General features: G+C 42.6%; 1 protein-coding gene across 1 annotated transcript in view; it reads right to left on the bottom strand.

The window, feature by feature from the left end:
• LOC117516211 (neural cell adhesion molecule 2-like) overlaps positions 1–23094 on the bottom strand; it is a 1113624-nt gene that overhangs the window by 46434 nt on the left and 1044096 nt on the right. The gene's annotated exons all lie outside the window — the stretch shown is intronic.

Raw genomic sequence — 23094 nt, 5'->3', positions numbered from 1 at the left:
CTGCTTGGGCCATGCTACAAATACATTTAACACAACACAAACTAAAAATTTGTGGGATTGGAAACTAGTTTTGGTGGAGGCTTGCACTGTACAATCGCCGTGCTCTTGTTTTGCTTCCTTCCATCTTCATATGGTGCACTACCTTTGTGTGACATTTTACTGAAATCCATAAACCAGTTTAAGAGGAGTTGCACTGAAAATTCTGATGGACAGATGGACAGGTTGACTCCTCCATCCCCACCTGCTACCTCCCCAATTTTTCAACCCATTTAATACTTTTAACTAAAATAGGATGAACGGAACACATCACACTCACTGCATCACATTTCCTCACTACTTTCTTTTTGACGTGATTTTTTAATAGGTTGAAAATGGAATTTTCTCACACACCCGAGCAGCGCTGACTGTTGATCGTTGTACTGCCTTAGAAGCAAAATCAAACATCGTTTTTGCCTGCCGTCTGTTCCCACGAGTACCCGGAAATGGAGGCTGGTGTTTACTTTATGAGATGACAACTGAAGTTTAAAGCCACATGGATCATGTGGTGTTCTAGTTATAGGATCTGATTCTTGTTTTTGATTCATCGCAAACTGTTTTTTTTTTTTTTGTACAAATGTAAAACTACTGATTTGTTATTAACGGTGTTTCTGGCTCCCCATCTACATGTAATATTCACTTTTTATTTGCAATGCTTAAATTTTGGACTGGACAGCACACTGTCAGACCTGAAACAGCACAGTGTTTAAAACAACAAGACCACACACTCAACAACTTTCCTGGATCTTCATCATCATGAAACGGCACATATGCCAGGCTGGGCTCAGTCCTGTCACCAAATTTCATGAGAATCTGTTTGTCAGTTTGTGGCTAATCCTTTTAACAAACCAACAAACAGTAGGATACATAAACACAACCTCCTTGGCGAAGATAAGTACAACTGAGAGTCACTTTTCCCTTCCAGTTATTGTTTATTTTCAAATCCAGCAGCTTTACTACAGAGCCAACACATTTTTTTTTAATGCATGACTATCCAGAGATTTAAGCACCACATAAGAAGATGCGACTGTGTCACGACCCAAATGAATCTTGTGTCAGAGACTCTGTTCTTGACTTACAGCTGAGTCTCCAAACAATGGCGGCTGGCACAGAGTCAAAGCGACTGAGGCAAAGTGAAAATGAGACACAGCGACAGAGAAGCTTGTGGCAAAAGAAGCCTAATTAAAATACTTTTCTGTGAATTGGTGGATATGGGATTTGAAACTTGGATCAATATTTTCTCGCCGCCACAGGGTACTGTTTAGTGTCTTACCTTTTGAAAGTTTAACTGAGTTAATTTGGCTGCTGAAAACAACAGATTCAGTAAACAACACCTCTACTGCTTCTCTGAATTACTGCACAGCAGAGTGAATACTGTCGTTTATAGCAAACCTTAATCTTTGTCATAATGAGATGACAGCGGACTGAACCTCCTGTACTGATGTTTTTACACACAGAAGTCCTTGGCTGCTACTCGATGTATTTGTGCCTTCAAACAAGGGTAACAGCCCCTTCACACATAATACGAATGTGGTCAAATCGCGCATGAATTGCACGTGAAGTAGGAATCGTATGCAATACGTGTAAAATCACAGCTGCCTCCAACACCTCGTACCCCTGTTGCTACAACTATTTGTGCACACCAGCAGCTGAAAGACAGAGTGTGCCCAGTCAGAGCCCATTCGATCCCTCTCGCAGCAGGTATCGGTCAAATTCCAGGTGACACACACGAACATCTACACCACTCATTTGGCACTTTGGAAATGCGTGGCCATTCGCGCTGTTAGTATGAAAAGAGTCAGCAGACGATCACTTTGAAGCTGGAGGTGAAATTTGTGTAAGTGCCCCCACGACTGAAGTTGCCAAGAATACACGTGGCGAGCCAGAGTGTCGCCCCCCCCCCCCCCCCCCCACACACACACACACACACACAACACATGGTGTGCATGTGATTCGCCCCCTCCCACACAGGCAAAGTGCCTCTCATCTGATCACAGAGTGACACCTCTGTGCGCTGACCGGATGGGGGCATGGCTGATGTTGAGACATCTCTGGTCCTGGACATCACAGCTGCAGAACACGTACTGTGTTTTGATAGACACGCGAATGTGTGTGCTTGGTGTCCTCATGTGGAAATACATAAAAACATATAGCTTTTGCGACAAGCTGGAGAAACTGTCTGCCAGTTCATGTGGACATGCAGCAGGCGATCTGAATGTCATGTCTGTCTGACAGGACAAGTGTGTCCTGTGAGCGGCACAAGACTATATGACAAGCCAACAGTGTGACAAATATACCACTTTCAGTCACATATCAGCAGTAATATGCTGTAACAAACGCCGTTTGGTCATTTATCTGCGCTTTTTCTCTTTTTAAAAAATACATTTATCTGCTTGTTGATTTTAGCCATTTCACACTCCTGTTATAAGACAGTGATTGTAGGAAAGTGGTAAATTTTCTGTCTGGTAATCAGAGCTTTTGTAAAGTGCAGGTTTGAATCCCGTGAGTGGCATTTATTTTTTTAATTAACCAGAGTTATTTAACCTGTATTGCATCTCCTTTTATTTATTATTTATAAACAACCCAGTGAGATTCACCAATTATACAGCTGGTTTTTATTTTGTTGTTCTCCACATCAGCAGTGCGATGCGTTGCGACATGTCCCAGCTGCTCGAACTGTGTTCCTGCTCGCATGACACCATCGCGTGCATGACACCGTCACAGCGGCATCGTTCACGCCTGCCCGTCACCTTGATGTTTTCGTGGTTCACTCATACGAGCTATTGCTGTGATTCACCCTGATTTGTACTTATTCGTACTATGTGTGACGGGGCCCTAAGATAGAGTTGAGGTCAGAAATTTATGTACACGTTATGAACACGAAATTAATCTCATGACAATGTTGGAGTTTCTACAATTTCTTGATTTTTTTGTAGCAGAATGATTATACATCATTCATTTATGATAAGGTCACAATTATACATAGTAAGTCCCTTCGGCTGCTCCCTTGTTTGCACTTGGGGTCGCCACAGCAAATCCAAGGTGGATCTGCATGTTGAATTGGCACAAGTTTTACGCCGGATGCCCTTCCTGACGCAACTCCACATTACATGGAGAAATGTGGCAGGGGTGGGATTTGAACCCAGAACCTTCTGAACTGAAACCAAGTGCATTAACCACTTGGCCACCACCCCTGCATCACAATTATACATACAGGGTAAAAAATGCTTGAAGACACTTATATTCTTAATTTGGTGGTGCCTCTTTACTGTGAAGGTGCATATCACTAGTAAATAAAATGTCAAATGTGCTGACTATTCTAAGTAAATAAAAAAAATTGTGAAAATATTGATGTATTATGCTTTATTTGTGGTGCCAGGCATTCTGAGAAATTAAGTCATAAAGACGGGGACTTTAGCCTGATTTCACCTGCTGGTGATAAACGCTCAGAAACATGAAGCTGTGGGGAATGTGGAGTCTGTTTAAATCCTGTCGGGTGAGGCCTGTCGATACCCTCTATTAAAATGAATGGGACGAACTGAATTTTCTACAGTGTGAAATATGTGTTTTTTGTGGACTTTGAGGGTGAATATGTCAATATGGTTAAAATGTGTGTTTTAGGAGGATGCAGTCACATGACTAGTGATATTTATTAGGTGGACAGTTTTTCCAAAGATGCAGTAATATTTTAAGGAGGAAAGTGGGAGTTTTTTTTTGAAATTGTTATTTCTTTTTTTGTTGTTGGTTGTTTTGGGTGCCTCTGGGACAGACTGCAGAAGTGAAGCCCATGATCTTTAAAACATGGATCTAACCACAGATTCTATTCTCTCCAATCGTGGACACAGGTGGAGTGACTGTCAGACAGGTAACAGTCAGTGCTTGATGTTACATCATGATTATGGATCAAAATAGCTGTCAATCTGTTGTGCATTTTTCAAGCACACTCTGACTTGTTACACAAGGCCAAAAAATGACCATCAGGTATTGTGAAGACTTTGCATCCGTCCGTCCGTCTGTCTGTGCTCAGCATAAGTTCATTCCTATTACTGCCAGGGTCTTAATTCACAGGAGACATTCTTGGGACACAGACCTTGGACAAGTTCAAAGATGGCTAACCTTGACCTATTCTCAGGGGTCAAAAGGTTACAGTCTTGATTACATGCTCATACGGCCGTGGTATTTAACTTTGCCTCATATTTTTACTTTTATTAGCTTTATCAGGACTTGCACAAGTTAAAAAGTTGGAAGTAATGATTTATAATCTGGTATTAAAAAAAAAAATAAATAAAAAAATTAAAGATAGTGTTGAAAGGAGTGAGATATGGCCTTTAACTATTAGTGGAGGTTATAAACTACAGCTGGTAGCTTCTATGTAGAAACATAAAAAGGTTTGTTTGACAGCACACAGAGTAGGAAAGTCCAAAGAGGTCACATCAGATCTGAGAATAAGAACCATAGATTTACATAAGTCAGGATTGTCTCTTGGAACCAACCATACATACAAGCTATTGGCAAGTGCAGCCACTTTGCTAAGATCTGGAAGACCCAAACTGTTTCCTTCAGCTGACTGGAAATTGGTTTGAATGGTGAGGAACAAGTCAGAAATATCTATCGCACAGATCTGCCATGAATTAGAAGCTGCTGGAACCCCATAGTCACTGTCTACAGTCAAGCAATTTTTGCATTGGCAACGACTGTGAGGCTTGTCTCCAAGAAATAAGCCCTGACTCAAGATCAAGACCTTCAAGCTCAACTCAAGTTTGTATCTGACCATATAAGGGGGAGGGGGGGTGTTCTGGAGTAAAGGGTGAGGACAAGACTAAGTTGTTTGGCCACAATGACCAGAGGTATGTTTGGAAACTTACATGTGAGACCAGCTGCTGAGCAGGGTGGCAGTAATGTCCATCAATGGGGCTGTGTTGCTGCCAGTGGAACCGGTGCACTGCACAAAGTGGATGGAATGATGCAAGGACTATCACATATCTCGCAAAAACTCAAACCACCAAATTCAAACCACTGAATTTCAGACACATATGGGATTTTGGAGTGTCCATCTCAAAGTCCTGACTTGAACTCTATCACAAATATCTGGAGTGTGCTAAAAAGTCAGGTATATGCCAGGAAACCAACAAATGTATCTGAACTGTCATAATTCTGTCAAGAACAGCCATCAATGAACCAACTAGAATTCTGACAGAAGCTTGTGGATGGCTACCACAAGTGTCTGAATTAAGTGAAACCCGCTAAGGGACTCAAATATTAGGAGTGCCCCATGTATAATTTCAGGACCCTAAAATTAAAACTTGTGCACCAAGTTGTTTTTTTCATCTCTGAAAGATCCATCCATCCATTTTCTATACCCACTTAAGGGTCATGGGGGTGTGCCAATCCCTATCCCAGCAATCCCAGCAAGGGCTTGAGGTGGGGTACACCCTGGACAGGATGCCAGTCTGTTGCAAGGCCACATACAGACATTCACACCCGCACACGCACCTATGGACAATTTAAAGTGTCCAGTTCCCCGAACATGCATGTCTTTGGATGTGGGAGGAAGCCGGAGCAGCAGGAGAGAACTCACGAGAACCCAACACGGGAAGAACATGCAAAGTCCACGCAGTAAGGCCCCAGGTGGGATGCGATCCCACAAACTTTTTGCTGTGAGGCTACACTGCTAACCACCAAGCCACCGTGCTGCCTCTCTGAAAGATGTATTGAATTATACTGATAAAAATGTTGCTCTAATCATTTTGCCCCAGGAAAATTGCATAGAAATGATTGAAAGCCCAAATTTCTACGATATTGTCCATGATAAGTGTATGTAAATATATGTATACATTATTGTTCACATTATACACTGTAATATAATAACTATTTCAATTCAAGTGCTCAGGAAAACATACAGTGGTTCTCAAACTGATCAAAAAAGCCAGGAGAACAGTATAGATTAGAGTGTATACCTCCAACAAGAACAGAGCATCTACTCACATTCTGTATAAAGGCGCCACAATGATTAATCACGAATTACAGACATTTTGTTATATGTGAGTCACAGGTATTATTAAGCCCATATTCTACTTCCCTGCAGGAAAAATGTATATCCACTAGTGTGCAAATCAGAAGCAAATATTCACTGGCCACCTGACAGCCCAAAATGAACTGCCACCTTGTTTAATATTTGTCACAGTGGGAGAGAGTGATGACATCACACAAATTTGGTTCACTCCAGGCCGTCCCACAGAGGTTCTCTTGAAATAATTCTGTCATTATTATTATTCTGGCTTGGCAATGTGTCCCTTCTTTTTTGTCCTTGTTCTATGTTATGCTCCTGCAATTTAGGCAGGAAATACACCTGAGGAATGTGTATTACAGGAACGTTGAAGGGTGTGCTGCCATACATACACACGTGTTTGCAGAGCACAAATCAAGCATGAAGACAAAGGAATTGTCTGTCGACCTCAGAGACATGATTTTCTCGAGGCACAAATCTGGGGAAGGGTACAGAAACATTTTTGCTGCTTTGAAGGTCCCAATGAGCACAGTGGCCTCCATCATCCATAAATTAAAGAAGTTTGGATCCACCAGGACTCTTCTTAGAGCTGGCTGCCTGTCTAAACTGAGCTGATCGGGGCAGAAGGGTCTGAATCAGGGAGGTGATCAAGAACTTGATGGTCACTCTGTCAGAGCTGGCGACCAGCCCAGGGCGTACGTCACCTAGCGGCCTATAACTGCTGGGATAGGATCTGACCCCCATGACTCTTAATCGGTTGAAGATGAGTGAGTGAAGTTATAGAAAAGAAAGCCTAGAAACCTGTGCTCTTGTTCCTATTGTGAATGTGATCGCAAATGACTTTATTATTGACCAAAGGTGAAAATGATAAAAAGAAAGCAACAATTTTTACGTGTCAGCTACAAATTGCATTTAAGTTCATGAAAACAGTTGAAGGCCACAGGGGAAAAAGACAAAATTTCAAATTCTCAACTTCATCTCAGAACCACCGTGAGGGCAAGAAATTAAAATGCAGCCATTCAATTTACATTTTTAGTAAAAATATTAAACCATTTGAAGGAACAGCTAAAAACTAAATAATGTCACAATTTAACCACCAACAAGTCTTAAAAATAAAGGGATAAAGTTTAAAGGAAACCTGCAGCAAAAGCACTTTCCCCAAAATTAACCAACATCAGTCTTTCACTCAGTACAGAGATTTACTGTGCAGCAGCTTGACAGTTTCAGCTTGGATTGATAATTGCAGACTTGTTTACTTGTAGCCATCTGCCAACTGTTTCAGTGTATTTATTTCAAAGTGTTGAAGTCATTTTTTGATAGGAGGTGGTTTACAAGCAGCACTGACCTTGGTGGGCACCAGACCGAGGCTTTGGAAATGAGACCAACTGACAAAAAAACCCAGCTCATTTTAGTTCCCATGTGACTTCAAACCCACACATGCAAGAAAAAAAAAGTACCTGCTTTCACTACATTCATACAAAATTGTTTTTGCAGAGTTGTGTGGACTGAGTTATAGAATATAACCACTGTTAAACAATCAGAAAATCACCACATTTCTCTGATCGGAGTTAATTTTTATGTGGAAAGGGTCTCTCTCTCTCTCTCTCTCTCTCTCTCTCTCTCCCTCTCTCTCTCTCTCTCTCTCTCTCTCTCTCTCTCTCTCTCTCACACACACACACACACACACACACACACACACACACACACACACACACACACACACACCAAATTCATTGCCTGTCTCCCTCTGTCATCTCTTTTGTTCTCTTTTTCATCGCTAAATGCAAACAAAATTCTTTCCACAGCTTTTGTGTTTTATAATATAACCATTATAAAACAATAATGAATGAATGCGTTACTTGTCTTAGCACATTTCTGCGTGTAAAGAATCGGTCTGTCTCATTGAGTTCTACACCTGTGTCAGGCCGGGCAGAAGCCCAGCATCCAGGGTGGCTGGACCCACAAAGCAGACTCCCAGACTACGCTTTGGTGGAAGAGAAATCATGGTCTTTATTCCAGGCTTCGGTTCGGTACAAATGTGGTCAGTCAGCGAAGCAGTAGTACCAACAGGATTAGGCTGAGACGCAGTCATGAATGAGCAGGGTTCAGAGGCATGAGCAAACACAGACATCTGGGATGAGGCAAGAGGCGTGGTTGAGGAGGACAGTGCAGAATTCGGAACACAGCAAGACAAAACTCTGGAAAGTGTACAAAGACAACAATCTGGCAGTGAGCTGTGAGACTGTGATGGCTAAAATAACAGGTGGTGTAAACGAGGTGCATGTGCAGACTGATTAGGAAACACGGTGCACGTGTGAAGGGAAGATTCTAGAAAGGGGGCGTGGATAGTGTACCAAGATAGTGTTAGGTCTGTCATGAGAGGTGGCTGCCCAACACCAGGAGCAGATGGACGCACAATACAAATTCCCAAACCAGGCTTTGAGGTATAAGTTGTCATGTTTATTTCGGGCAGAGGTTCGGTACACAGGTTGTCAGAAAACAGAGCAGAGGCACAAGCAGGGAGAGGCAAAAATGCAGTCATTTCCAGGCAAAGGTCTGAGGCACGGGCAAACACTGGCATATAGGCTGAGGCAAAAAGGTGCGGTCAAAAAACACAACACAAGGAACTGGTACATGGCAAGACCAATCAGGACAGAGAACAAAAAGGCTGGAGAGTGTGCTGGAAGTGACAATCTGGCGAGGGACTGTGAGACTGTGAGGGCTTACATGAAAGTGGACTAATGAGGGACAGGTGGTGATAACAAGGTGCACGTGAGGAACAATCTAGAAGAGGCTGTGGTTAGTGAACAAAGATAACACACAGTCAAGATTGTGAGAAGGGGAGTGCACAAACCGATGTGATGTAATAGACAAAGATATGTGAACAGGTGCCAAGAGCGTGAGTAAATGAAAACACAAAGCAGACTGGGACAAAATGTGAGAGAAGGGCACAGAGCTAGTGGAGTGACATGACGTGACAACACAGATAGAGATGCCAGAGGGATGAAAACATAGAGCAGGTGCTGGCTGGAGTGAAACACAGAACTAAGAACAGAGCTACTACGGAATATAATATTACTATGAACAAAAGTAACAATGAAAACTATGAAAACATAGCCAAGAACCAGGCATGACATGATAACTGATCAGGAGACATGAAGCAGAATACTAAAGCAAAACTAAACAAGTGATAACATAATGAAAACACAACTGACTGAAGAATACCAAATGAAAACCAGATGACAAAATCAACAAGCCATGATGCCAAAATACAAATACTAAAGATCAACAGAAATTAATAGATGACAACTGAATGATAAACAATGAAAACACAATCTGGCAGAACAAGAAAAGAACTAGACAATAGCTAAAGAATGCAAAGTAACAGAGAACCAAAGTAAAATAGAACAGGGAATAAATACATGATAAATAACTAATAAAACAGAACAGGAGCAGAAAGTGGGTCAAAGAAAGGGGAAGCAATTAAACCAAAAACCTGATCAGGGCCGAGCATGACAAGGTCTAAGTGAAAGGAAAGACCTTTGCTTAAAATAAAAAAATGCATCAGTATTATTTTATTCATATATAAAAACTAATGTGTCTGTATTGATTAATCAAACAAAATGCTTTGCATGTAATCATTCTATTTTATTGATGTGTTCCTTTTAACTGATGTGTGTTTAAGTGTGATCTTTCTGCATTATCAATATTTTGATGATGATGTATTCTGTTTATCCAAAGGATGTGTTTAAGTGGCTATTAATAACGTGTATCCATTCAAGTGTCTTAGAACAAATAGTATGCCAAAACAGTCAATGTGTTTAAATAATTGAACCATTTTTGTCTGTCTTTCTAACCCATGAAGTTTTCTGTGAAATTACACCCCTTTAAAAAAAGTTAGAACAGAGTTCTCCTCTCCCTCTTGGAGTGCTCTCTCTCTTCTGCTCGCTTTCTCAGCACTCTCTTGCTTCTTTTCTTAAAAGGCTTAATTTCATTTTTGGGTCAACAAGGCCCCATGCTAGCTAAGCTAAGCTACCACGTGGTATTCATGTGTTCATTCATTCATGGCTATCCTTTGATGATCTGAACTTTTCAAAATAATAGCGAAATGACTGAAAAGCGACTTTCCTTTTCTGTAATTTTCCAATGCTCTTAAAGTTTTTTACCTTTTTTCCCAAATTCACGAAGACTTTTAATCTGGCTTCAACAAACTTTTTAAAAGCTACCAGAAACCATTTTCAACAAACACCTTCCACCTTTGGGGTCCAGCAAGCTGATGACCTAACTGCAAGCAGCCATCCTATCGGTAAAGCCAGCCGACACAAGCCTTTGGGATCACCCGGGGAGATCACCGAGTTAACCCGTGACCCAATTGAGCATGCTGCAAAGAGCCTACATCAACGACATACAGACAGGTCATCCGAACCACCTCTTCAACAGATCAGCTAAGTGACCCAGTTAAAGGTTCCAGAAAAAGGGTTTTTGTTGTCAATAGATGCAAAGTGACTTCTTTTTAAGCCTATTCATATGTTTGTTTAATAATTTTTCTTAAAATCAATTTAATAATAATTATTAAACCATAAAATTGTTAATTATTTTGGTGACCCATTAAATGAGGTCTAGGCCAATCTAATTCAATTTGGGAATTTAACAATACTTTCACTACATTAAATTGGTGCCTCGGTGTGAGTTGCTATTCATTCCAAATAATTAAATTCATTTAAAATCGTTACATGTATTTTGGTCCCCCGTTGCGAGGCATGTAATTTTGGTGTGAGGCAATTTACAATTCATTACAACAAGTTAACAACAGTTCCAGTGGTGGGCACAGCGAACCAAAAAATTAGCTTCGATAACAGATAATGAGCTAACTGAAAAGTTATCTTTTATAAAGCTAAACCAGTACACTTGCAACTACTAACAAGCTGATTTTGAGTTTTAACACCAATCGCTTCTGGGAGCATCAAAGGCGATGACAAACCCAAACAGTGAGTCAGCACTTCTGTCTTTGAGCACCATGCCCCCTGCTGGAAGCTCCTGCTTACTACATGGTTTCCAACAGCAAAGCAGTTGAGAGGAGCAGCAAAGCTTAACTCTCTACTCGATAATTGCACTGCCATCAGGCAGAGGTCTTGGAAAATAAAGCACTGCTGACTTATGGTTTGGTGTATAAATAAAATTAATACCGATAGAATTACTCCATTAATGTCAATTCTGTCATTTGTACAAAGTTAAAATATAACATATATATTTTAATGTTGAATAATGCACTAATTCTGAAGTTTTGTAACAAACACAGACAGATGGCAAAGGATTATGGGTATGTGCCTCCTCTAACACTGATTGGTTGACTGATTCATTCTATGTAAACACCAACACGTTAATGTGAGGTGTTTGTTTGTTGGTGTTTACAGATAAATGTGCTTTTGTAAAATATGCCATTTTTATTTCTAAAAAAAGGCATTTTCAAAAAAAAAAAAAAAGCCAAGTTGTAATTAGATAACCGTCTGATATAACACATGTCAAAATAAACAGAACACTGCCATGATCTACTGGTGCCCAGACGCTCAGTATTTAAGCTGGGCTTAAACCAGGGGTGGGCAATCATGTGCCATAAAGGGCCGAGACACTGCAGGTTTTCCATGCAACCAGTCACCTCAGCAGGTGATTTCATTAATTATCAGGTGTCTCAGCAGGTGATTTCATTGACAACCAGGTGTTTATGTTCAGAGGAGAAGCTCATCAGCAACCCACCTGCTGAGGTGATTGGTTGCACGGAAAACCTGCAGTGTCTCGGCCCTCGATGCCCACCCCTGGCTTAAACTGTGCGAGTTATGGCCCTTTTTCAGACGATTTTTCACTCATGTGAGAATTTTTTCAGGTTAATCCCGCTTCGTGCATCATGTAGTATACATGGAGTAACAACCTGCGTTTAATCTCTCACGACCACCTCCTGATCGGCAATCTTATGGTCGGATGAAAATCAAACCTGTTTGATATTGTGGTTGAACGTCGTGAGGGTTTCCCACTGCTGAAGCGCTACAAGCGTCCAACCTCTCGTACTGTGCATGTGCAAAGACCAGGGAGAGCATAAACAGTGATCATCTCTTTCTGTTTATTTTTCCCCACTTTATTCAACTCATGTAAAGTCTTGTAATTTTTTTTAAACTTTGATATCACCCATCGAGAGTTTTTGTAAAAATAAGAAATGTAAATAAAGTTTTTAAAAAAGCTTCAGTTACGTTTTGCTTCTGGAAACATTAGTCCTACATGTGGTTTTTGAACATACAATGTGTGTGAGAACATAAATCCTGCATTCTGAACTTTTATACCGTGTGGTTTTGTCGTACAGTTTGAGCTGTAGCCGAGTACAGTGATTGAAAATATTGTACAGTGTCTGCCCAGCTTTAGGGTGAATACTGCCATGAACAGTACTGGCCAGTAGATGGCAGTAGAGACAGTGAAAACCTGCCAAAACAAAATTCCAGATAATCCGTGTCTGCTACATTTAAGATATGTGGAATTTAATAAACGCAAACACAAACGCAATAACGTCTATAAACTCAGAGAATATATTCACGAGAGTTTTAGGCACAATATACAAAGAGTTTAATGCCGTTGTCCGTGTGGAGCCTGATCAGAGTGCCTCAAATGCATTTCTTCTGTCGTGAATGTACTGAGATACCCATAATGCACTGCTGGGCACAGCATTTCCACACTAAAACCTTCAAAATTAGCGCATTACTTTAAAACTGAAACATATATCTGATATTTTCACTTTATAATCCTCAGACGTGATGTCAATTTAAATAACTTGTCCGAAATTAGTTTCGTTAAAATTTTAACCATAAGTTAAACCTGTATGCCTCTGGATGACTTGGGTGATACTGCCAGCGTAACAGTATGGGGTCAAATGAAATTAGTTTTTTTTTCTTTTTTGTGACCAGTTCTCCTTTGTCTGCAGAGGATGGAGCAGTTTCTTCTGGAACCAGTTCTCCTCTGTTTACAGAGGATAGAACTACACATCTGCTACAAAACATTTAACAGGTAGGTGCTCAACTGATTTTAAATTTTTATAAATGTTTATCGTTACTCAGCTTTGTTTACCACATACGTTGGCGGTCTAAAAATTATTGGACCAAAGCTTATCGGAAGACAATTAGTCTGATAATGGTTTTCAAAATTATCTGAAAAGCTAATCCGATAATGAAATCATTATCTTTGATAGTTAGTGGATTAGTGGAACTGTGCCCACCACTGAATAGTTCATAGTTCAATAAACACAGGATGTTTGTCTGTCTGTCTGTCTGTCTGTCTGTCTGTCTGTCTATCTATCTATCTATCTATCTATCTATCTATCTATCTATCTATCTATCTATCTATCTATCTATCTATCTATCTATCTATCTATCTATCTATCTATCTATCTATCTATCTATCTATCTATCTATCTATCTATCTATCTATCTATCTATCTATCTATCTATCTATCTATCTATCTATCTATCTATCTATCTATCTATCTATCTATCAACTGCATTTTACAGAGAACATGCCTAGGCTTTTCTAAGGCCTAGGAATAACTGAGTTCATCTGAGCTACCTGAATATACTCACAAACACTGTTAGTGTTTGTCAGTGAACAGACACAAATGGCCGTTCATCACTACCTGCCTCTCAGTCCTTGAGTTTGAAATGATAACAGAAAAGAAAATGTTGTGTATAAAAGAAGCATCACTCCTTTGGTCACATCTCAAGTTTGACCTTCATGTATTCAGGAGATGTTTGATGAAGTCTGAAGAAGCTGACACCAAAAAATATATTCTTGCACAAAACATTCCATTTTGTAATGAACTCGTGAAAAACCTAATTTTACATACATAATTTTGCTGTTGGTGCCAGCTCTAACGAAGAACTACACAGACACAGATTGCATAAGAAAACACCCGTGAATCGGACAAAGCTCCAATACTGTTTGCTCCATCTTCTCTGTATTGCTGCCTGGGGTTTTTTATTTAGCTGTATTTGGAGAGCCAGAAACCAGATTTAGCCGTTCGAGAAACTGCTCATTCCCCTGTATAAAAAATTAAAGCGTAGAAAGCAATTTAACATTATTTGTGAGTGGAGCTGTGATCCTCAGCCGAGGAACGATTTCACAAAGGGCATGGCGCTACGTGAGCGGTGGGCTATAAGATTTAGGGACACACTGAATGAGCGCTCTCTCATTTGTTCATTAGGTCTGATGGTTATTGTGTCTGGGATGTGATGGTAACACGTGCAGAAAAGTGCGTTGTGTGGGAACGCTTTGAATAAGCGAGACGTTACTGCGACAGCGAGGACAAAGAGGTTGAGAGTGACGCAAACGTCTGCCTGCTAGAAGCGACGTGATGCAAAAATGTTTGGAAAAGAACATTGGTCTCACTGTCCAACGGTGTGTTTTATAACCTGAAATAGTCCTGCTGTGCTTGTGAAAAGCAGAGCGTCACGCTGAAGCCGACTGAGAAAACAGTTCAGAACGATGATGGTAAACTGATACAACACGGAGGTGCTGGCAGTGAACTCCCAGCATACCGATTCACACAAGGGTCAGACAGGACGTACCAGCATGCAATCTGTCACCATATGGACAGAAACAGGTTGGTGATGAAACCAGATTAGCTGAAATATTGATTAATCTCCCTGCAGCCACTTCCTGTTGTTGCACAACAATGGTTTCATCACACACTTCATTGGTTCACTTGACTGTTTGAGTTTCCAACAGTAAAGGCAAAACTGCATCAATATATTGTTTTTAGTTATGATACACATGAAGTACACAACCTTCAACAGCCATAGCATAAAGGTAAAAGTTTGCTATTTCACTTCAAATGTACAGTTGTGGACAGAAACTGACGTACACAATGGACAGTCATTTCAAACTCAGTTTTCAATGACGGTACATATTCCAGTTTATCAGACAACATGTGTTAATCCTAGAGGCCAGAGAAGGTCACATGCCCCCCAAACCCACCCACAGCACACTGTTGCTCCGTTCAAAAGATTGATTCACATTGGGCCTCATGTACCAATGTTGCGTACGGCGATATTTGAGCGTATATGGGGTGTACACCAAAACGGCTGCGCTACTTGGCATTTATCAATGTGGTCGTTGGCGTACGCTGCGCTGAAAATATACACCAGGTCGAGAGGTGGCGTAAATTATACACCAAAATGAACCAGCGCTGGAATCCACATAAAAATGAAGATGATCAACATGATAAACAGTGCCATTATACAAATCAATGCATATGTTACATAAATAACACTTTCCTGATTATACTACATAATTAATACAAATCCCGCTTTTGCGCGATTGTTATGGAGCACGATCCATGGTCACAGCACTGACTGCAAAGAAAGCGCTGCTCGCCTTTTTCTCCAGACTTTGAGCCTGGAGCCAGAGCAGCGCTGAGCTTAACTTCATGTGGTGTGATCGTTTTAGAAATTGATAATTACAACTGTAGTTTCGTCATTCCCTTAATTCGCCCGTGCTGCAACCAGGTTTTGTCGTCTCCATTCGTTTGTCACAAATAAAATAAATAAAGAAATACATTTAAAAAAATAAAGAAATCCGACAAATTAGGCGTGTCTTATTAATTGAGCGAGCAGCAGGGGTGGTGGCCAAGTGGTTAATGCACTTGGTTTCAGTTCGGAAGGTTCTGGGTTCAAATCCCACCCCTGCCACATTTCTCCATGTAATGTGGAGTTGCGTCAGGAAGGGCATCCGGCGTAAAACCTGTGCCAAATCAACATGCAGATCCACCTTGGATTTGCTGTGGCGACCCCGAGTGCAAACAAGGGAGCAGCCGAAGGGACTTACTTTTTATTAATTGAGCGAGCAAATATCCACATGTCAAGAATTATTGACATGTGAAAAGAGAATACAGTGGTCCCTCGCTATAACGCCATTCACCTGTCGCGGCCTCTGAGTCTCACGGAGTATTTAGTCCAATTTTGCATGCCTTTTTTTTTTTTTTTACAGTGTTCTATGTTCTGTGTATCTGTTTATAAGAATCTTGTTGCCCAGAAGAGAAAAGAGCGCCAACAACTACTCATAACTGTGTTTGTCACACGGAAACAAACACCTGCTGCAGCGAGATGTGAGTGGAAAAGGCGCAGTGCCAGGACGCAGAGGCCCGATCTGTGATATACTGGTGAGTCACTATTAATAATTTCTTATGTGTCCGACCTCGTTCGTTGATCGTTAAAATTAATTTGTTAGTTCTAAATGCCATCATAATTATTTATAGGAAAACGTTCTATTTTTATTTCTCAAACAAATGTTTGGGCCTGAAAACAGTTTGGTATTATTTTCCTACTAAGGTTTGAACTTTGAGAGTGTTTACACACGAGAGAAAAGTGAGAAAATGTTCATGCCTGATTGAGAAAGTGTATAAACTGTGTAGTGAGGGGTTTTACAGCTTTGAAACGTCTATAATATTTGTAAAAAATAACACTGACTACGTTGCGGTTTCGCGTATTACTGGCTATTTTTTAGAACGTAACTCCAGCGATTAATGAGGGACCACTGTAACACTTTATTGATTATATACTACAAAACAATTGATATGACGGCCACTTTTGACGCTCTATTGGCACACGTCGTGATTGGTGGAGTTCTTTTTCATTGCCGTCTTCCCGGCTTCAGTGTCGTAAAATGAGGGTGTGTCTGAAGCGGAGTCTGAATATTTATGGGCATGTTTATTATAATTACGATCGTTTCCACCCGCCGCATTTATCAAGATCACGTCAGGCGTACGCCAGAAATAGGCAGGTGTGCACTGCTTGATACATGTCACGGCGACTTTGGTGTATTTCAAGTTTACGCCGTAAATTTACGCCACAAGTGCGCAACATTGATATATGAAGCCCATTGTCACTAAACCCTCATGAATGTTAAAAAAAAGGTTCTGTCAGCCCGAAAACAGTTTTTTCAATGCGCCATTTTCCCCCAGGATATGCAAGGTTCCCTTCACTCCCCAACAGAGCAAATCAATCAATCAATCAATCAATCAATCAATCAATCAATCAATCAATCAATCAATCAATCACCATTTATTTCTGTAGCCCTTTGCAGCAGCCAGACAGTGTCTAACGTCCTTTACAATAAAATAAAAGATCAAGAATTCATGAAAATAAAACAAACATGCAATAAAGTTAAAAAGGCACATAAAAAAGCAGTAGGTCAGAGCTAGTGCGTAAATCAGGACGTAACTTGTTCCACAGTCTGGGTTCAGCTACCACAAAAGCATGATCACCCCAGAGTTTGTGTTTTCACCTCGGAACATCTAAGTGAAGCTGACCAGACGCCTGTAATGTCCTACTGTAAGTGCTCAGTTACAATTTCAGACAAGTAGGATGGTAGACAAGAAGGCCATCAATAGCTTTTAAAACAAACATTAAAATTGTAAAATCAATTCTAAAATGAAGTGGAAACCAGTGGAGTGAGTAAAGTACAGGATTAACGTGCTCACGTCTGGAAGTGCTCATTAAAAGATGAGCGGCACCATTTCGCACAAGTTGGAGTCATGCAAGAGACGACTGGTTAACACCAGAGTAAAGTGCATTACTGTAAGCAAGTCTGGAGCTGATGAAAGCATGAATGGGGTTCTTAAGATCACATCTACTGAGGAAGGGCTTCACTTTAGCCAGAAGACATCGCTGGAAAAAAACTTGCTTTGACAACGGAACTTATCTGTTGATCAAACCTCAAACAGCTGTCATGCCCAAATTCCTGAGAGCTGGTTTTAAAAGATTAGCAAGAACACCAAAGTTTGACGGTGCAGCATTTGGCATGCCAGAATGTCCAAACACAATGGTCTCTGTATTACCATCATTCAGGAAAAGTACATTTTCAGGCAGCCACTGCTTTATAATATGAATACATTTAAATCAGGATGACAAAGCATTGCTTCCATTAGTACTCATAGGCAGACAGATTTGCAGATCATCTGCACAACAATGAAAGGACAGGTTATGCTCTGCTATGAGTAACCCCAAGGGCAACATGTACAATGAAAATAGATTAGTGCCAAGAATAGAACCCTGTGACACTCCACAACAAAGAGGAGCATTTGATGAGGAGAGGTCACCAAACAACAGAAAAACTCTCAGCCAAATACGATTTAAACCACGTAAGTACAATGCCACAAATGTCAACAAGATGGTCTAACTGGGAAACAAGTACTGTGTGGTCCACAGTGTCAAAGGATACTGTGAGATCCAACAGGACCAGCACAGCAGGATTCCCTGCATCCACAGAGTGATGTCATTATGCCTTTTGAAAAGTGCAGCCTCAGTGTTGTGCCATGAACTAAATCCAGATTGGAATTTTTAAAAGATGTGATTGTCTTCTAAAAATGACAAATGAGAAATGGCAGATGTCTAAAATTGGATTAAAACTGATGTGTTAAAGTGAGTTTTTTTTTAAAGAAAGTGTCAAACCACAGCATGGTTAAAAGCAGCTGGAACCCTGAACTAACACAGGAATGTCTGCGTCAGTTGTGTGCAGCAGGGGGTAAGAAGCTTGAGGAGGTGAGAGTGAGAGGAGCTGCAGCCAGACTGTAATGAGCAGGTGTACGCTCTGATTTCTCTTCTAGTTTATATGTCTTCTTGTGCAGGTGTGCGCTCTGATTTCTGTTAAAGTTCATCATTCTTCCTGTGACTGCAGCTGCGTTCGTATGTGTGAACCATCCGTGAATGGACGTGATGTCCTCCGTGAGGAGTATACTGGGTGTGGACATGTCCTGTCACTGGCACTCTGTCTGTGAGCAGAATGGACTTTATTTAACACAATCATGTGAGAACTTGAGGAGGTGAGTGCAGGAGCTGCCTGCAGCCGCAGGATGTAATGAGCTTTTTTTTTTTAATTGTTCACATGTGCTGTTTGAGCGGTATAGTTTTACTGTATTGGTATAAAAAGTTCAACAATCTTGCATGTTTTATAGCTCAGCAACAATGGAGCACAGCAAGAATCATAAATTGGCGTCGGGTAATGTTATATTGTATGGGTGTTATATGGCTGGGGGGGCCTGGCTGCCGGTTTGTTTGTCTTTTTGTTTTCCTCCCAGGTGGCGTGCATTTGGGACTGAGTGGCTGTGTTGCTGAGGCTGTCAGGACCTCACCCTGATCACCTGCGACTCGTCAGGACTCACAGCTGAGGTGCATCTGGATGGATTGGAGCATGTTGGCATTTAAGACTGGAGTGCACAGTGTGTATTTGCCAGAGACTCGACCTTGTGACCAGACGGGTGAGATCGTCGTCTTGGGAGCCATCTCATCAGCAGCGGACGCTGAGAATGTCCAGGTTTGATGCACGGTCTGTGAAAGAGGAGGGGGTGAGGTCTCACGCTCGTCAGCACACTTCCTGAGGTACGTTGGATTTTGTGACTAACAGTTATACAGTCAGTAAATGTGGTGTCCCTCACACCTTATTGTATTGAGCTGTATGTTAGTCATGTATCAGCTTCCACTGCGGTGGAGTTTTGTGAACGGGATGTTCCATGCCTGCAGGTTGGGAAGCTGATCAGTAATCAAGCCAGGAAGTGTTTGCTGTTTGTACACCTTTAAGTGTTCTGTGTGTAGAGTGTGGACTCACATAATGGTTCCTTCTTTCACAGACTCGGTTGTTGCGGCCACCTGGGGGGTGTCGGCGGGGTCCTTGGGTCCGAAACAGCTTCTGGCTCCGGACCGTTAGCGCTGCTGGGAGCGCACCACGCCAGGCCGCACCTTTCTGTTATTACATTTTCACTGTTATGTATTAAATTCAGTTAGCCTTTGTACCGTGCTCTGCTTATTTCATACTGGGTCCTTCAAACGCTGGTCGGTTCTCCGAGCTGCGTCCGACACATAACAGTAGTCTCTGGCCAAACATCACGGACCCAGCGGTAGCAGAGACGGTAACGCGCCGGGAAGGCGGCTTCAGACGTTCAGTGGTTATCCGGATCAGTTGCGGGGCTCTCCGCCCGGAAGGTGCGTGTTTGAGACCCATTACTGGATACTAATTTGTGCTCTCTTGCAGCCGTGTTCCTGTGTTGTGCCTCATCCGTGGATCGTGGTGGAGTGTGACTGGCGACGGCTTCGCGTCACACTCCGACCGGATGGGAGGTGTAAACGGGAGCTGCAAGAGTGCGTTTGTAATGGGTTCACGCGCACGGCGGAGCTCTGTTAGCACGGGTCGCTGGGCTTCCTGTGTTACAGTCGTAGCCCCGTTTCCCCGGATAAAGGTAACTACTGCGTCTGTTGTATCAGCTCCGGCGTTATTTAGTTGAGCACATTTTGGTTGTGTGTTGCACTCAGCTGCGCACACAAAAGCAGCTCGTTTGTTTTTTTCTGTCGCCCAAGGGGTTTTTTCATTTTTAGCACTCTGGTTCCCCCTTGTGGTGACTGAATCACGGTACCGTCAAGCTCTGGAGTAGGAACAGGTGTGTTCCATTTGGTTGAGCTTGACGGTATAACTCACTGATTTGTTTTGTGTTAGTTCATTTTGTGTGGGTGTTTTTTGAGTTGGTTTTTGTGTGGGCTTTTTTTTTTTGTTGTCCACTATTTGTCTGGGGGTGTGACCCTGTAGCCTTTGCAAAAAACAAAACAAACACAAAGAGAACAGGGACCCAAACAACTGTGTGTTGGTCTGTTTTTTTTTCTTTTGTTTCATTTTGTTTCACATCCCCAGGGTTGGATGGAACGGTCCCCTGGGGGGTGATGGGGTGGTCTTTGGGTTGTTTTTTCTCTTTGTTTTTTGTTATGCCCTCTCTTCTCCTCTGACTCCAGCCGGGTGTGCCGTAGTGTCGGCATTGCTGGAGGGGTGCAGTTAGGTTGTGCTGGGCGTTTCCCAGGTAGCCTCTGCACCCGGGAGGGGAGGGGGGGGGGGGTTTGGGGTTTTTTTTTGTTTTCCCTCCCCCAGTTTCCGCCCTCGGGGTTTGACTGTGGTGTCCTCTGGGGGGGAACGGGCGTTGGGTCCATCTAGCCGTGGACGGCCGGGGCTGGGTCCATTAGTCATGCGGGGAGGCGTCTCCTGGGGTTGACGAGTGGTCCTCTGGGGGGCGCTGGTGGTCCCCGTGGGTGACGTTGGATCCCAGAGGGACCTCGGCCGTGGTTATTACTCCTGGAGCTGGCGGGTGGCCCTCTGGGGGGTGTTGGTCCCTACGTGTCGTTTGGGGGGGAGGAGGGGGGGGGTATTTTGGCATTTGTTTGTGAGCTTAAATTTGGATTGTTTTTCTTTTCTCCCCTTCCCTGGGGTTTGATGGAACGGTCCTCTGGGGGGGGGGGGGGGGTGTTTTAGTGTTTTTGTTTGTGGTCTTGGGTTGGGTTGTTTTTCCTTTCTCCCCTTCCCTGGGGTTTGATGGGACGGTCCCCTGGGGCGGGGGGGGGTGTTTTGGTTGTTTTGTGTTATGACTAATCACACATGTTTGGTTAAAGGCTGACCGCACAGGTGTAGGAACTCCTGGCCACACCTGTGCTGAGACTGTCAAACAAGGGCAAAGATGCAGCCAGTTCAACCAGTCTGTTGGAGGACGAACGCAGACGCGGTTTCCAGCCATGGTCCCTGGAGGGGGGTGTTTCTCCTGGGCCAGGTGTGTGTGGTCGCCGGGAGGCTTCCCGTGAGGGTGGGGTACTGTTATATGGCTGGGGGGGCCTGGCTGCCGGTTTGTTTGTCTTTTTGTTTTCCTCCCAGGTGGCGTGCATTTGGGACTGAGTGGCTGTGTTGCTGAGGCTGTCAGGACCTCACCCTGATCACCTGCGACTCGTCAGGACTCACAGCTGAGGTGCATCTGGCTGGATTGGAGCATGTTGGCATTTAAGACTGGAGTGCACAGTGTGTATTTGCCAGAGACTCGACCTTGTGACCAGACGGGTGAGATCGTCGTCTTGGGAGCCATCTCATCAGCAGCGGACGCTGAGAATGTCCAGGTTTGATGCACGGTCTGTGAAAGAGGAGGGGGTGAGGTCTCACGCTCGTCAGCACACTTCCTGAGGTACGTTGGATTTTGTGACTAACAGTTATACAGTCAGTAAATGTGGTGTCCCTCACACCTTATTGTATTGAGCTGTATGTTAGTCATGTATCAGCTTCCACTGCGGTGGAGTTTTGTGAACGGGATGTTCCATGCCTGCAGGTTGGGAAGCTGATCAGTAATCAAGCCAGGAAGTGTTTGCTGTTTGTACACCTTTAAGTGTTCTGTGTGTAGAGTGTGGACTCACATAATGGTTCCTTCTTTCACAGACTCGGTTGTTGCGGCCACCTGGGGGGTGTCGGCGGGGTCCTTGGGTCCGAAACAGCTTCTGGCTCCGGACCGTTAGCGCTGCTGGGAGCGCACCACGCCAGGCCGCACCTTTCTGTTATTACATTTTCACTGTTATGTATTAAATTCAGTTAGCCTTTGTACCGTGCTCTGCTTATTTCATACTGGGTCCTTCAAACGCTGGTCGGTTCTCCGAGCTGCGTCCGACACATAACAATGGGTGTGGCATCCAGTCACGTTAAGTACTGTTACGTTGCCTCAACTTGCGAGAAAACTACTTCCTTTCTGCATCCTGTGCTCAACACAAAAATTAAACATGTTTAAATTTTGGTGTCTGTTTCGCGTCGCCCTTTGCTTCCCTTGCGGTATTGTGGCACAGTGGTGGGCAGAGATAACCAAAAAATTAACTTCGATAACAGATAATCAGATAACTGAAAAGTTATCTTTGATAAAGATAAACTGATGAACCACCCAAAAAATGTATCGGAAGTTACAGATAACAGATAACCAATAAATTCCAGTATTGTCTCTGATACATTTACAACTGCTAACAAGCTGAATTTGAGTTTTAACACCACGATCGCTTTTGGAAGCATAACAAGTGACATAAGACCCAAATAATGAGTCAGCACTTCTGTGTTTGAACATGCTGCCCCCTTTTGGAAGCTACATGGCTACAGTACCCTGACAGCAGCCACAAAGCCTAGCTCTCTACCAATCGCGATGCTCTGGTCAGGCAGAGGTCTTGAAAAATAAAGGCATCCTGACTTAT

This window comes from Thalassophryne amazonica, chromosome 1 (assembly GCF_902500255.1).
Source record: "Thalassophryne amazonica chromosome 1, fThaAma1.1, whole genome shotgun sequence".
Taxonomy (NCBI): domain Eukaryota; kingdom Metazoa; phylum Chordata; class Actinopteri; order Batrachoidiformes; family Batrachoididae; genus Thalassophryne; species Thalassophryne amazonica.
The sequence above is the reverse complement of the archived record's forward strand: the minus strand, read 5'-3'. Positions and strand labels throughout refer to the sequence as shown.